Raw genomic sequence first — 11457 nt, 5'->3', positions numbered from 1 at the left:
AAGTGAAGTAAAACAGGGTGATTTAGGCTAAAAAAGAGAACACAGGAAAATTGGAGTTCCTTAGTACTGCGATCAATCGCAGAGTATCTACGATCGAGCGCAATACCAGAGGAGATGCTGAACAAGCCAAGCCAGAAGCGATCAAGCGCAGGCAGAAGAGGCATCGATCGCAGATGTGCGATCGAGCGCACACGGGCTGTGATCTAGCGCGCCCGTGCGCAGGAGGCATTCCAAGTGGCGGCTACAATGTACCTATTTCCATAATAGGGTTTTTCCAACTCCAAATTGTAACAGGATTGAAACCTGCGAAAACCCTAGGTTTTACTACTTTTCCAAGGACTTCTAAAGCCTGTAAATAGACTCTTAAACCTTTAGAATAGGAGGCTTGGAGGAAGAGAAGGATAGGAGCTCTCAAGTTCAAGTCTCGGGTTTATTCTTTTCCTTGCTTTTATTTTACAAAGATGTTTAACACAAATTCTATGTGTAGCTAATTTACTTAGTAGGGCTAGATTGAAGCCCTAGTTATGTTTAGTTAATATTTCAATAATGGCGCCTTTGCGATGGTTATGTTATGTTATTTAACTTGGTTAATTCCTGCTTTCATGAATTCCTCATATGTGTGTGCCTGATCAACATATGCATGTGGTATGGACTAGTTAATTAAATCAATTTGGATGATCGAGTCCTGGGTTTAATGTTAGTAACAAAAGAAATCCACACTGGGTTCTTGGGTTAATCAACATGGGGAACCGGGAGTAGACACCCATGCCCTAGGCCTCATGTATTCGCCGATTTCCACAGATTCATGCTTTCTTAAAGAATAACTTAGTAGACACCCATGCTAAATCCTTTAAGAAAGAAAAGAATTAGAGTAGACACCCATGCCTAATTCGGTGCTTAGGAAAATCAATAGCCTAATGAGTAGACACCCATACCTTTAGGTTGGCAAGCATTAAATATACATAACATGATCAAAGCATTGGCATATTGTTATATTAGCTAGATATAATTAGTGGTGGATATCAAAGCCCTACCTTTTTATCATTATCACTTTAACAATCACTCTCTGTTTTTACATAAGGAATTTATTTTTAAACATAAATTCAGCAATCCTCGTGGGAATGATCCTGTACTTGCACCCTATATTACCATGTTGACCTTCTGCACTTGCAGGTAAAACATACAATAATTTACCTATTAATTTAGGTATATTTTGCACAACAAGTTTTTGGCGCCGTTGCCGGGGATTGCGGCGAATTTTGTTTAAATTTATTTTCCTTCAGTTTTGATAGTTTAATTTTCAATTTTAATTTAGTATTAGCAAAAATGAAATCAAAAAGAATTTTTTTTCCTTCACTTTTCTGTTTCTATTACAGGTTGCGGATTGGCATTCTGTGATTGCGATCAATCGTCAGCCAAGTGCGATCGAGCGTAGTACGATTGAACGCACCAACATGCGATCGAGCCCAGTTCCAGAGAGCATCTGGACCTGGCAGTGCTGAAACTGCCAAGTTCATGCAAGGTCGTCGATCTCAAGCCTCAACTGTTTTTCCCCTCGATCCTGAAATTGAGCAGACAATTCGACAACGACCTAGAGACAAAGAAGGAGAAGAAGAAGTTGAAATGGAAGATATGCAAGAAAATCCAATTGGGCTAAGACCCCTTGAAGTAAATCCACCACGAGTGAGGAGACCTATGAAGCAAGCATACGTGCCAACAAACCTCCATCAACCCTCATGCATAGCATATTAATCAGAGGTGGATGGCAGTTATTATATTTCTCCCCAAATTCTCAATGCACTAACCCACTTCAGAGGCACAGCTACTGAGGATCCCAACTTGCATCTAAAAGAATTCTTCGACTTATGCAAGTTGCAGAATGTTCAAGGCCTAACTCCCGAGAGACTTAGGTTAGTTCTTTTTCCTTTTTCCTTGAAAGATAATGCTAAATTGTGGTACAATTGCTTGCCTGTAGAATCTATTCATACTTGGGAACAATTGACAACCAAATTTCTGAAGAAATTTTTCCCAGCCCAAAAGACAAAGCAACTTAAAAGGGAACTTCAAATGTTTCAACAACGAGATGGGGATTTGTTCTTTGAAGCCTGGGATCATTTCAATTCCATACTCCTAAAGTGTCCACATCACAACATCCCTCAAGATGAGCAAGTGCAAATCTTCTATGAAGGCTTAGATGATACTAATAGAGGGATGGTTGATATAGCTTTATAGCTTATGGAGGTATGCTGATGGAGAAGAGCAGTGAGGAAGCCATAGAGATCTTTGAAGGGTTGAGTGAACATACTCAACAATTTCCATCCAGAAGGAGGAAAGATATAAGGAGCAAAGGCAAGAGTGACAAAAATAGCGATATGAAAAATCAAATATCTGTTGTGGAACAGAAGTTGGATATGGTTGTCAAAGCTATGACTGCTCAGAAAATTTCACCTCTGCAAGAGGACACACCAGCTCAAAAGCCAGAAAGGGATGATCTGAAGGATCTTGTACGACAACTGGTGACCTCACAACAGCAGTTTATGGCTGATCAAAAACAAGCCATACAAAAACTAGAACTACGAATGGGTCAAATGGCAAAGGAGCTAAGTAAGAGGAAGCAGGAAGAATTTTTAGCTCAAACATTACCCGATCAGGGGGATCATCAGCAGTTGGAAGCAGTCACAGTTCTCAGAAATGGCAAGGTAATTGGGACTGAAGAGCCACCTCAAGAAATTCCAGAAGGACCATCCATTTCTAATAAGAAGGTAAATGCACCACCCTTCCCTCAAAGGCTAGTCAAACCCAAGAAAGAAGAGCAATTTAGGGATATGTTTGAAACTTTGAGGAAAGTAGAAATCAACATTCCTTTATTAGATGCAATTAAACAAATTCCTTCATATGCTAAATTTTTAAAAGTTTGTTGCACTAACAAAAGGAAGTTTCAAGAGTATGAGACAGTGGCCCTAACAGAAGAGGTAAGTGCAGTTCTGTTAAGAAAATTTCCACCAAAACTGACAGATTCAGGTAGTTTTACCATTCCCGGCAGGATAGGAGACCATTCCTTTGAAAAGGTGCTACTGGACTTAGGAGCAGGAGCGAATTTGCTGCCTTACACGGTGTATGAAAAGCTGGGATTTGGGGAGATTCAACCAACCTCTATCACCTTACAATTGGCAGACAGAAGCATCAAAAGACCAAGAGGTATATTGCAGAATGTATTGGTAAAGGTAGGTACATTTATTTTACCTGCTGACTGTATTGTATTGGATGTGGAAGAATCCCCCATGCCATCACCTTTACCTATTATCTTAGGAAAACCCTTTATGAAAACTGCCGATACTACAATAAGGGTGAAAAAGGGTATTGTGAGCATGAAGGTAAACGGTGAAACAATAGAGTTCAAAATATTCGATGCATTAAAATTACCTCAAGAAGAATTAGATTGCTTTGATGTTTGTATGATCCACGATGTGGGTGAGACAGTCTTGCAGGACCAATACAAAGATCCATTGGAAGCCATCCTCACCCATAATTTCACAAGGCAAGACATTGAGCAAAAATCTGAAGATGTTACTAAAAATCTCATCGAAACAGTGCATCACCTTGAAGCTTCTCCCAAATACCCAAGTAAGTATAATCCTCCATTCGAGATTCTTGAACCTACTAATTCCTTCCTTATTCCCTCTATTGTACAGGCACCCAAGCTGGAATTGAAGCAATTGCCCGAGCACTTAAAATATGCATACCTGGGAGAAAACAAGACACTACTAGTAATCATAGCTACAAATCTAAGTTGTGGGGAAGAAGAAAAGCTGCTGAGAATTCTTAGAGAACATAAGACCTCCTTGGGGTGGACCATTGCTGACATAAAAGGATTAAGCCCAGCTAAGTGCATGCATCAAATTTTCCTTGAAGACAAAGCAAAGCCAACCAGGGATGCACAAAGAAGACTCAACCCACACATGAAGGAGGTAGTCAAGGCAGAAGTGTTGAAATTATTAGATGTAGGCATCATCTACCCCATCTTAGACAGTAAATGGGTGAGTCTAGTCCAAGTAGTTCCCAAGAAGAGTGGGATCACCGTGGTGAAGAATGACGATGATGAGCTGATACCTACAAGAGTAACCACTAGATGGAGGGTATGCATTGATTATAGAAAGCTGAACAAGGTAACAAGAAAAGACCATTTTCCATTACCCTTCATTGATCAAATGCTAGAGCAGTTAGCTAGCCATAGCCACTATTGTTTCTTGGATGGGTACAGTGGCTATAATCAGATTGCAATAGCACCAGAAGATCAAGAGAAGACCACCTTCACATGTCCTTTTGGCACATTCGCTTACAGAAGGATGCCATTTGGCTTATGAATGCCCCAGCCACATTTCAAAGATGCATGATGAGCATTTTTTCAGATATGGTGGAGAAAGCCATTGAGGTATTTATGGATGACTTCAGCGTTTTTGGGTCTAGTTTCGATGAATGCCTCCACCATTTAAAGAATGTTCTCAAGAGATGTGAAGAATGCAACCTAGTGCTCAATTGGGAAAAATGCCATTTCATGGTTCAACAAGGCATTGTATTGGGTCATGCTATTTCAAGCAAGGGCATTGAAGTCGAAAAGGCTAAGATAGATATCATCTCCAAACTTCCCCCACCTCTAACAGTAAAGGGGGTGAGGAGTTTCCTTGGACATGCTGGGTTCTATAGGAGGTTTATTAAGGATTTCTCCAAGATCTCTAGACCTCTCTGCGCATTGCTAGGGAAGGAAGCTAAGTTTGAATGGACCAAAGAATGCATGACTACTTTCAACACACTGAAAAAGCTGCTCACGTCTACACCAATAATTCGAGCAGCTGATTGGAGTCTCCCTTTTGAGCTCATGTGTGACGCTAGTGACTTTGCCTTGGGAGCTGTCTTGGGTCAAAGAATCAATAAGGTACCTCATGCAATATATTATGCTTCTAGAACATTGAATGATGCACAGTTAAATTATTCTACCACTGAGAAAGAATTATTAGTTGTCATATTTGCTGTGGAGAAGTTTCGATCATACCTAATTGGCTCTAAAGTCATTGTATTCACTGATCATGCTGCCTTGAGGTATTTGTTTGCCAAGAAGGATGCAAAACCAAGACTAATCAGATGGGTATTATTACTGCAAGAATTTGATCTCGAGATCAAAAATAAGAAGGGCAGTGAGAATGTGGTTGCAAATCATTTATCCCGACTACTCCATGAGGAAGAAGAAGAAGAGCTTCCATTAAGTGAAAAATTTCTAGATGAACAGTTATTTGCGATCAAGGTCCAAGTTCCATGGTATGCAGATATTGTAAATTACATAACTGCCAAGGTTTTTCCTCCAGGTATGTCCAGTTAAGAAAAATAGAGGTTTATATCCATATTTCGACATTACCATTGGGATGATCCCTATCTGTTCAAATTTTGTTCGGATCAAATCATTAGAAGATGTGTCTCAGAAGAAGAGCATTTGAGCATTCTGTAGCATTGTCATCAATTTGCTTGTGGAGGACACTTTGGGGCCAAGAGAACAGCACTTAAGGTATTACAATCTGGTTTCTATTGGCCTAATGTGTTTAAAGATGCCTTTTTGTTTTGCAGCTCTTGTGATAGATGCCAGAGAACTGGCAAAAATTCCTCCAGACACCAAATGCCACTGCAAAATATTCAAGTGGTAGAGATCTTCAATGTATAGGGTATTGACTTCATGGGACCATTTCTTAACTCATTTGGGTATCTTTATATTCTTGTAGGTGTGGATTATGTGTCTAAATGGGTCGAGGCTGTCCCCTCAAAGACCAATTATCACAAAGTGGTTGTGAAGTTTTTGCAGGATAACATCTTTGCTAGGTTTGGAACACCAAGGGCAATAATAAGTGATGGTGGTAGCCACTTCAACAATTATGCTTTTTCAGCTTTGATCAAGAAGTACGGGATCACCCATAAGGTTGGCACTCCATACCATCCTCAAACCAGTGGTCAAGTGGAGATCAGTAACCGAGAAATCAAAAGCATACTAGAAAGGACAGTGAACCCCAGCAGGAAGGATTGGTCTCTACGCCTGAATGATGCACTATGGGCCTATAGAACTGCATACAAGACACCTATCGGTATGTCCCCATATCGATTGGTTTTTGGGAAAGCTTGTCATCTACCAGTAGAGTAGGAGCACAAAGCATATTGGGCCATTATGAAATTCAACTTCGACATGCACCAAGCCGGTAACAAGAGGAAATTACAACTGAATGAACTAGAGGAATTGCGGCATGATGCTTATGAGAATGCAAAACTTTACAAGGAAAGAACCAAGGCATACCATGACAAACTACTGGTCAGGAAAGAACTTCATGAAGGACAAAAGGTGTTAATCTATAATTCCAGATTGAGACTATTCCCTGGAAAACTTAAGTCAAGATGGTTTGGTCACTGTATGATCACTAAGGGCCCGTTTGGGAGTGCGATTTCAATAAGTGCGATTTTAAAAATTGCGTTTTTAAAAATTGTATTTTTAAAATCGCTACTTTTTAAAATCGCACAAGCGTTTGGTAAAACATACTAAAAAGTATTTTTTTTATCAATTGAGTGTTTGGATAACATTAGCATATATTTGCGGTTTCATGACCAAATTACCAATAAGGATGAACAAGACAGAGAGGATGAAGAAAAAAAAAAGAGAAAAGAAGGGTTTTAATATATTTTAGGTGGGTATTCTTGGTATTTTTTTCATTCCCGTTCTAAAAAAGGTAACTATTGCGCCAAATATCTTTTTAGTAGAAATCGTGATTTTGTTTTAAATTCGCACTTTTTCAAATAAGCACCCTCTAATCAGCTTATGGAAATCGCAGATTTTTTTGCGATTTTAAAATTTACGTTTTTAAAATCGCAATCCCAAACACCATAAAGTTGCGATTTGGTTTAAAATCGCAGATTATTTTTTTAAAAACGCACTCCCAAACGCACCCTAAAGTATTTCCTCATGGAGCTGTGGAGGTCTATAGTCCACAAAAATGTCAATCATTCAAGGTGAATGGACACAGAGTGAAGCCATACATTGAAAAGGATTTCGCACCACAAGATCAAGATTTGGCATCACAAGATTTGGAACTCCAGGATGTCCAATATGTAGATCCACCATCTGGAACATCCACTTCTAGACCACATTGAAAGAGGACCACAGTCTAGATGAAGACGTAAAATTTAGCGCTCATGGGAGGCACCCCATCGCATATCCTTTCTTTTTGTTGATTTTTGGGTTGTTGAGTCTTTCATTATGTTTCGCAATTTTTTTGATGTTGTTCATTCTGTTACTGCGATCGATCGCACTACACATGCGATCGAGTGCAAGTCTCCAGTGGTGATGCTACTGCATTCTGTGAGTGCAATCGAATGCACAACATGTGCGATCGAGCGCACTTGGCAGCATCCCATAGTCATTTTTCTTTTGTTCTGTTTTTCTTTGATATTTCAATTTAGTTTTGTTCCTTTTTACTTGTTTGCGTGTTTTATTATTTTGCAGGGATAAGTGTGTTTCAATTCAAGTTTGGGGGTGTTCAACGAGCCATACTTTCCAAGACTAGGTCAACCATCTCCCGGGTACATTCTTTCCTTAATCTAAATACATTGGGGACAATGTGTCATTTAAGTTTGGGGGTATGGGCACACATGTTCACACACTTTGTCCCAATTTCATGTTGTTGCTTTATGTGTTATATATATATATATATATATATATATATGCATGTTCATGTTTGTCTTAAAATTTTGGTTGATCTTGAAAATTGTGATTTGATTTCATTGGTGAGCTTAAAATTTTAAACACATGATCTAATAATTGAGTTTTTCAGTTTGGTTACTTGCTTAGGACAGTTGAGAATTCACATGTTTGATCTGATCTTACACAAACACATTAGCTTGTGGGGAGTTTAATGTGTATGTTTCTATGTTTTAAGTGAAACTGGATGATCGATTAGATGGATACTTTGGCATATATATATGTTTTAAAAAATAAAAATAAAAAAATAAAAAAATTAAAATAAACTAATAATAATGATCATTGATAAGCTTTTCACTAAGTAACTGGACCTCTTGTCTCAAAGCATTGAGTGTTTTGATTTGGTTAATGTCATGGTTAGTTTGATTTCGTAGCCTTTTTGACTCGAGTTAGTAAGTCCTAGGGGTGTCTTTACACCTAATATCCTAAAACCACCTGGTTTGGGAGTCATTGACTTAACACTCGTTACATGGGTCAATTAGAAAGCTTAAGGGAATTAAGCATTGCACAACCTGACAAAGAAAAGAGAAGGAAAAAAAAAATGCCATTGTTGTCCTTTCTAATAGGGATTCCAGTGAACTTTGAGATATTGAGATATTGCACATTAGAAATAATTAGAAGCCTCATATTTATGCGCTAGTTCACTCTACCCTAATTTCAAACTTGTGATGTCTTAGCATGTCTTTTGCAAGTAATTAAATTTGAAAATTTCAATTCATTGTGAAGATGGGGTTTATCTTTTTAAGCTTGCTAGTGAATGAGAACCATGGTTTTGAGTGGTTCCTTAAGTTTGAGATAACATGAACTCTTGCATGATGTTTGTGGTTAACATTTCTGGAAAACCCTCACGAGACTTCACTCGTCCACTAGGGAATTCCTAGTGGTTTAAAAGGCTTGTTGCATACGCTAAATGCAATCGTACATCCCACGAAAGATGGATTTATCTTTTGTTTTCTGTTTTTCCATTTCTGTTTTTTTGTTTTGAATTGCTAAGGGACTAGCAATATGTAAGTTTGGGGGTGTGATAAGCGCTAAAATATTCATATTTTCAGCCCTTATCTTACATGTTTTAATCCTTTGGTTTTAGTTAATTAAATAATTTTACTTCTTTTTTGTGTTTTGTTGTTTTTACAGGCTTTTGGAAGAAAGTGAAGTAAAACTGGGTGATTTAGGCTCAAAAAGAGAACACAGGAAAATTGGAGTTCCCTGGTACTGCGATCAATCGTAGAGTATCTGCGATCGAGCACAATACCAGATGAGATGCTGAACAAGCCAAGCCAGAAGCGATCGAGCGCAGGCAGAAGAGGCATCGATCGCAGACGTGCGATCGAGCAAACACGGGCTGCGATCGAGCAAACACGGGCTGCGATCGAGCGCACCCGTGCGTAGGAGGCATTCCAAGTGGCGGCTATAATGTACCTATTTCCATAATAGGGTTTTTCCAACTCCAAATTGTAACAGGATTGAAACTTGCGAAAACCCTAGGTTTTACTACTTTTCCAAGGACTTCTAAAGCCTATAAATAGACTCTTAAACCTTTAGCATAGGAGGCTTGGAGGAAGAGAAGGATAGGAGCTCTCAAGTTCAAGTCTCGGGTTTATTCTTTTCCTTGCTTTTATTTTACCAAGATGTTTAACACAAATTCTATGTGTAGCTAATTTACTTAGTAGGGCTAGATTGAAGCCCTAGTTATGTTTAGTTAATATTTCAATATTGGCGCATTTGCGATGGTTATGTTATGTTATGTAACTTGGTTAATTCTTGCTTTCATGAATTCCTCATATGTGTGTGCCTGATCAACATATGTATGTGGTATGGACTAGTTAATTAAATCAATTTGGATGATCGAGTCCTGGGTTTAATGTTAGTAACAAAAGAAATCCACACCAGGTTCTTGGGTTAATCAACATGGGGAACCGGGAGTAGACACCCATGCCCTAGGCCTCATGTGTTCGCCGATTTCCACAGATTCATGCTTTCTTAAAGAACAACTTAGTAGACACCCATGCTAAATCCTTTAAAAAAGAAAAGAATTAGAGTAGACACCCATGCCTAATTCGGTGCTTAGGAAAATCAATAGCCTAATGAGTAGACACCCATACCTTTAGGTTGGCAAGCATTAAATATACATAACATGATCAAAGCATTGGCATATTGTTATATTAGCTAGATATAATTAGTGGTGGATATCAAAGCCCTACCTTTTTATCATTATCACTTTAACAATCACTCTTTGTTTTTACATAAGGAATTTATTTTTAAACATAAATTCAGCAATCCTCGTGGGAATGATCCTGTACTTGCACCCTATATTACCATGTTGACCTTGTGCACTTGCAGGTAAAACATACAATAACAACAAATTGATCTAACTAACAAGTCCATACCACATGCACATGTTGATTAGGCATACACATATGAGGAATTCATGCAAGCAGGTATTAATCAAGTTAAATAGCACAACATGATCATCACAAGGCGCCAATATTGAAATATTAATTTAACATAACTAGGGCTTCAATCCAGCCCTACTAAATAAATTAGCTACATATAGAGTTGATATTAAACATCTTCATAAAAGAAAAGAAAAGAAAGGAAAGAATAAATCCGAGACTTGACTTGAGAGCTCCTATTCTTCTCGCTTCTCCAAGCCTTCTTATTCTAAAGGCTTAGGAGTCTATTTATAGGCTTTAGAAGTCCTTGGAAAAGTAGTAAACCCTAGGGTTTTCGTAGGGTTTCAATCCTATTACAATTTGGAGTTTGAAAAACCATAATATGGAAATAGGGACATTATAGCCGCCACTTGGAATGCCTCCTGCACACGGGTGCGCTCGATCGCAAGTCTGCGATTGATCCTTCTTTTGCCATGTGCTCGATCGCTCCTGGCCTGGCTCGTGCAGCATCTTCTTTGGTATTTCGCTCGATCGTAGGTACCCTGCGATTGATCGCAGTACCAGGGAGCTCCGATTTTTCCATCTGCTCTTTTTGAGCCTAAATCACCCAGTTTTACTTCACTTTCTTCCAAAAGCCTGTAAAAACATAAAAAACACAAAAAAAAAAAAAAAAAATTAAAATGGCCTAATTAACTACAACCAAAGGATTAAAACATGTAAGATAAGGGCTGAAAATATGAATATTTTAGCGCTTATCAAACAACACATATCTAGTGTTGTCGTAGTACTCTACTTCGATTATTCTAGTCAACTTCCCATAATATGTATGGCCATCAATTGTTGGCACACACACGCCACTCTTTTGAGTCTTTTTACCTTTATCGTGGGCCAAAGTGCGAAACAATGAACCATTAACTACGTAGCAGTTATATTCTAGTGCATCTTTAGACGGCCCCTTAGAATGGCATGCAAGCTTCATCCCCAGTTCAATGCAGCATGTTGCGTCCATTCGATTAACCTACAATTTAATAGTAATAAGAAACATATTTAATATGTCATTCAAACTTGTAAGTTAAGTTATTATTTGGAATACATAACTTGCATCTTACGTAGTCACGATACCAATCACAAAATTGCTCTTTATGTTGTGTGTCCAATTCAATGTCCGTCATTCGCCTCCTATTGCTTCCTTGCCGAAGCGTATCCAAGTGTCTCCTATATGCCCATATATATATATATATATATATATATATATATATATTGGAAATAAATGTTTTA

This window comes from Corylus avellana, chromosome ca6, assembly GCF_901000735.1.
Source record: "Corylus avellana chromosome ca6, CavTom2PMs-1.0".
NCBI lineage: Eukaryota > Viridiplantae > Streptophyta > Magnoliopsida > Fagales > Betulaceae > Corylus > Corylus avellana.
Note: the sequence above shows the minus strand (reverse complement) of the source record.